Genomic DNA, 6067 nt, shown 5'->3' with positions numbered 1-6067 from the left:
CAAAGAAGTCACCCTCTCCAGTGTTCTTGCCTGGAGAATCCCAGGGATGGGGGCGCCTGGTGGGCTGCCATCTATGGGGTCACACAGAGTCGGACACAACTGAAGCGACTTAGCAGCAGCAGCAGCAGCAAAGAAGTAACAAAGGGGAGCATAAATAGCCCAAGTGGAAGGTTGAGTTTGGAAGGATGAAGGGCAAGAGGAGAAGAGAGGAAGCTTCAGGGTGATAGTGACACTGAGCACCTGGATTCAGCCATTCCTGAAGCTAAAGAGATCTAGTCCTTGAATTTCTGCTTAAGTCAATGAAATTTCTTTCCTGCTTAAATCAAGACTGGATGGGTGTATTTATCTATGAAGGATAATAATGGATATGCTCATGGATTTTGGAAGAAAGGTGGAGTGGACACCATTTCACGGTGGTAACCAGTCCCTATGTAGCTATCGCATCAACGTCCTAAGGCTGCCACAACAAGCTACATCAAGTGAGTGGCTTCAAACAACAGAAATTTATCCTCGCATAGTTCTGAAGGTCAGAAGTTTGAAAACAAGGTGTCAGTAGGGCCATGCTCCCTCCAAAGGCTCCAGGAGAGAATCTCTCTTTGTCTTTTCCTAGTTTCTGATAATTCGGATAATCCTTGGTATTCCTTGGCTTGTAGATCCATCACCCCAATCTGTTTCCCACACCTCATGGCTGTTTGTCCTACGTGTATGTCTTTTTTTCTTGTAAGGATGACAATCAAGTTGAAGCACGGCCCACCTGAATTGAATAGGGCTTCATCTTAATTTGATTGCAGCTGCAAAAAGTCTGTTTTGAAATAAGGTCGCATTAATAGGTACCAGGGTTGGACTTCAACATATTTTTGGAAGCAACATAATCCACTCACTATATTCTCATAGCCTGTTATTCTGGTCAGTGTAGCAAATGATCATCTTTATATTTTCACTTCATTGCCTCCCAACTTCCCAGGCAGCTTTCTGTCTCCCAGATCTCAAGGGAAGGGATCATAATGCCTAGAACAAAGACCATATTCTTGGCTTTGAGTTCCAAAACTGGCTTTTGAAAGCCTCTGTAAAGATAACAGTCTAAAAATCAAGGGGTTTTTGATATACAAGAGCTGGGCTTTGTTGAGGGACAAAAGGATTTGTGAGTTTTGGTGAGAAAGCTTAGAGGGCTGAGTACAAAGAGTATAAAATAAGCCATAGTTCTGGAGAAGACACAGAATATAATGTAAGGGCAGCTTTGCAATACTTACAAAGGGAAAGGAGGACTCAACAAGCAAGGTATTTTGGAGGCAAAGAGGTTAGAACAGAGGTGTTGGTAGTGGACTGGATCCTCAATTCTAAAGAGCCAAGAGTCATGCAGAAGTTTGAGGAACCCCATAAACATGGTCCAGAAACACTGCATGCTTCTTAGGATGGGGCCAGGGCAGATGGCCCTGTGGTAGCTGATGAGCTAAAGTTGATGGAGGTGTTTAGTCAGATAGTTCCAAGGCAGTCTCCAGGTCCCTCACAGGGGGACCAGAGTGCCCAGGAGGTAATGACAGGGTGGGAGGGTGCGCATAGCCACCATGGCAGGACCACAGACCTTAGCCATGGCTGTTAACCGGAATACTCAAAGCCCAGGGAGGCTGCAGCAGGGGCTGGAGGCCGGCCCTCACCCCAGGCAGCTTGTCCTGAACAACATGTGCGTTCCTTAGAACACACCCTCTCCCAAAACTTCGGTTGTCATCAAGACAGGAAGAAGGGCAGGGCAGGAGGGAGTCCTCCATTTAGATAAATACTCACACACAACATGGACCTAACATTCCAGATTCCTATGCAATATTGCTCTTTACAGCATCGGACGTTGCTTATATCACCAGTCACATCCACAACTGGGTGTTGTTTTTGCTTTGGCTCCATCCCTTTATTCTTTCTGAAGTTATTTCCTCACTGATCTCCAGCAGCACATTGGGCACCTACTGACCTGGGGAGTTCATCTTTCAGTGTTCTATCTTTTTGCCTTTTCATACTGCTCATGGGGTTCTCAAGGCAAGAATACTGAAGTGGTTTGCCATTCTTTTCTCCAGTGGACCACATTCTGTCAGACCTCTCCACCATGACCCGTCCGTCTTGGGTGGCCCCACACGGCATGGCTTAGCTCCACTGAGTTAGACAAGGCTCTGGTCCATGTGATCAGATTGGCTAGTTTTCTGTGATTGTGGTTTTCAGTCTGTCTGCCCTCTGATGCCCTCTCTCAGCGCCTACCGTCCTAATTGGGTTTCTCTTACCTTGAACGTGGGGTATCTCCTCTCTGCCACTCTGCCCCTGCGCCACAGCCGCTGCTTGCCGCCCCTGCACCGTGAAGAAAGCGGTCAAACAGGAGATGGCAAGAGTAAACGTTGACATTTTAGGAATCAGCAAACTAAAATGGACTGGAATGGGTGAATTTAACTCAGATGACCATTATATCTACTGCTGTGGGCAGGAATCCCTTTGAAAAAATGGAGTAGCCATCATAGTCAACAAAAGAGTCCAAAATGCAGTACTTTGATACAATCTGAAAAACGACAAAATGATCTCTATTCGTTTCCAAGGCAAACCATTCAATATCGAGGTAATCCAAGTCTATGCCCCAATGAGTTATGCTGAAGAAGCTGAAGTTGAATAGTTCTATGAACCTACAAGACCTTTTAGAACTAACACCCAAAAAAGATGTCCTTTTCATTATAGGGGACTGGAATGCAAAAGTAGGAAGCCAAGAAACACCTGAAGTAACAGGCAAATTTGGCCTTGCGGAATAATGCAGGGCAAAGGCTAATAGAGTTTTGCCAAGAGAATGCACTGGTCATAGCAAACACCTCTTCCAACAACGCAAGAGAAGACTCTATACATGGACATCACAAGATGGCCAACACCAAAATCAGATTGATTATATTATTTGCAACCAAAGATGGAGAAGCTCCATAGAGTCAGCAAAAAAAAAAAAAACTGGGAGCTGACTGTGGCTCAGATCATGAACTTCTCATTGCCAAATTCAGACTTAAATTGAAGAAAGTGGGGAAAGCCACTAAGCCATTCAGGTATGACCTAAATCAAATTCCTTATGATTATACAGAGGAAGTGAGAAATAGATCTAAGGGACTAGATCTGATAGATAGAGTGCCTGATGAACTATGGACAGAGGTTCGTGACATTGTACCGGAGACAGGGATTAAGACAATCCCCCAAGAAAAAGAAATGCAAAAAGCAAAATGGCTGTCTGAGGAGGCCTTGCAAATAGCTATGAAAAGAAGAAAAGTGAAAAGCAAAGGAGAAAAGGAAAGATATACCCATTTGAATGCAAAGTTCCAAAAATTAGCAAGGAGAGATTAGAAAGCATTCCTCAGCAATCAATGCAAGGAATTAGAGGAAAACAATAGAATGGGAAAGTCTAGAGATCTCTTCAAGAAAATTAGAGACACAAAGGAAACATTTCATGCAAAGATGGGCCCAATAAAGGACAGAAATGGTATGGACCTAACAGAAGCAGAAGATATTAAGAAGAGGTGGCAAGAATACACAGAAGAACTGGACAAAAAAGATCTTCATGACCCAGATAGTCATGATGGTGTGATCACTCACCTAGAGCCAGACATTCTGGAATGTGAAGTCAAGTGGGCCTTAGGAAGCATCACTATGAACAAAACTAGTGGAGGTGATGGAATTCCAACTGAGCTATTTCAGATCCTGAAAGATGATGCTGTGAAAGTGCTGATTCAATAAGCCAGCAAATTTGGAAAAGTCCGCAGTGGCCACAGGACTGGAAAAGGTCAGTTTTCATTTCAATCCAAAGAAAGAAAATGCCAAAGAATGCTCAGACTACCACATATTGCAGTCATCTCACACACTAGCAAAGTAACGCTCAAAATTCTCCAAGCCAGGCTTCAGCAATACGTGAACCATGAACTTCCAGATGTTCAAGCTGGTTTTAGAAAAAGCAGAGGAACCAGAGATCAAATTGCCAACATCCGCTGGATCATCGAAAAAGCAAGAGAGTTCCAGAAAAACATCTATTTCTGCTTTATTGACTATGCCATGCCTTTGACTGTGTGGATCACAGTAGACTGTGTGGATCACAGTTAACTGTGGAAAATTCTGAAAGAGATGGGAATACCAGACCACCTGACTTGCCTCTTGAGAAACCTGTATGCAGGTCAGGAAGCAACAGTTAGAACTGGACATGGAACAACAGACTGGTTCTAAATAGGAAAAGGAGTACGTCAAGGCTGTATATTGTCACCCTGCTTATTTAACTTATATGCAGAGTACATCATGAGAAACACTGTGCTGGATGAAGCACAAGCTGGAATCAAGATTGCCAGGAGAAATATCAATAACCTCAGATATTCAGATGACACCACCCTTATGGCAGAAAGTGAAGAAGAACTAAAGAGCCTCTTGAGAAAAGTGAAAGAGGAGAGTGAAAAAGGTGGCTTAAAGCTCAACATTCAGAAAACTAAGATCATGGCATCTGGTCCCATCACTTCATGGGAAATAGATGGGGAAACAGTGGAAACAGTGGCTGATTGTTTGGGCTTCAAAATCACTGAAGATGGTGATTGCAGCCGTGAAATTAAAAGACACTTGCTCCTTGGAAGGAAAGTTATGATCAACCTAGACAGCATATTAAAAAGCAGAGACATTACTTTGCCAACAATGGTCCATCTAGTCAAGTCTATGGTTTTTCCAGTAGTCATGCACAGATGTGAGAGTTGGACTATAAAGAAAGCTGAGTGCCAAAGAATTGATGTTTTTAAACTGTGGTGTTGGAGAAGACTCTTGAGAGTCCCTTGGACTGCAAGGAGATCAAACCAGTCCATCTTAAAGGATATCAGTCCTGGGTGTTCATTGGAAGGACTGATATTGAAGCTGAAACTCCAGTACTTTGGCTACCTGATGGGAAGAGCTGACTCATTTGAAAAGACCCTGATGCTAGGACAGATTGAGGATAGGAGGAGAAGGGGACGACAGGGGATGAGATAGCTGGATGCCATCACCGACTCAATGGACACGAATTTGGGTAGGCTCCGGGAGCTGGTGATGGGCAGGGAGGCCTGGCGTGCTGCAGTTCATGGGGTCGCAAAGAGTTGGAAAGGACTGAGTGACTGAACTGAACTGAACTGAACTGAACACACCCAACAAGAAATGGAAGGGATACATTTCTTTGAATTGAGTTTTTATTTTTGTTCGTTAATTGAAATGGAGGCTGTGTTCAGTTGGAGAAATGGAGAAATAGAATAGCCACGTCTTTATGCATCTGAGGCTTCTTAAAATATGTATGAGTTACCCAATACTGCATAACATGTGACCCCGTGCTTAGCTGCTGCAAACAATATGTGTTCATGATCTCACAGTTTTGGTGAGTCAGGAGTTTGGGTATGACGTTGCTGAGTTATCTGTTTGGGGTCTCAGGAGGCTGCAGCAAAGCTGTTGAATAGGACTGGGGTCTCATCTGAACACTCTGCTGGAGAAGAACCCACTTCCAAGTTTGCGCAGGTTGCCAGCAGGTCTTGTTTTCTTGTAAGATGGTGGGCTAACTGTTCCTTGGAGTCAGCCCATTGTTCACAGGGGCCCAAAATTACATGCTTATCTATGGAACAGTCTAGATAGGAACCTAGTAATCTGACTCCAAATTTCACACTCTTTTTTAAAAATAATTTTAAAAAATGATTTATTTATGTATTAGGCTGCATCAGGTGTTGTGGACTGCAGGATCTTCATTGCATCATGTGATTATTTTGTTGTGCTGGGTAGGCTCCATAGCTGTGGCGTGCGGGCTCAGTAGTTGCGATCCACAGGATTTGTTGCTCTGCAGCTTGTGGGATCTTAGTACCCTGACCAGGAATCAAACCAGTGTCTCCTGCACTGGAAGGCAAAGTCTTGACCACTGGACTGCCAGGGAAATCCCTAGTTTTCACACTGTTTGCCACTGTGATTCAATTTTCCTGCAGGATGCCTGTACCTGGGTAAGTCACTGCAAAAAATCTTTGGAATGACTGAATAAAAGCCAATAATCCCCTTGCGAGCCATTCTGTTAAGTCTCAAGAGT

This window comes from Cervus elaphus, chromosome 19 (genome assembly GCF_910594005.1).
Source record: "Cervus elaphus chromosome 19, mCerEla1.1, whole genome shotgun sequence".
Taxonomy (NCBI): domain Eukaryota; kingdom Metazoa; phylum Chordata; class Mammalia; order Artiodactyla; family Cervidae; genus Cervus; species Cervus elaphus.
Note: the sequence above shows the minus strand (reverse complement) of the source record.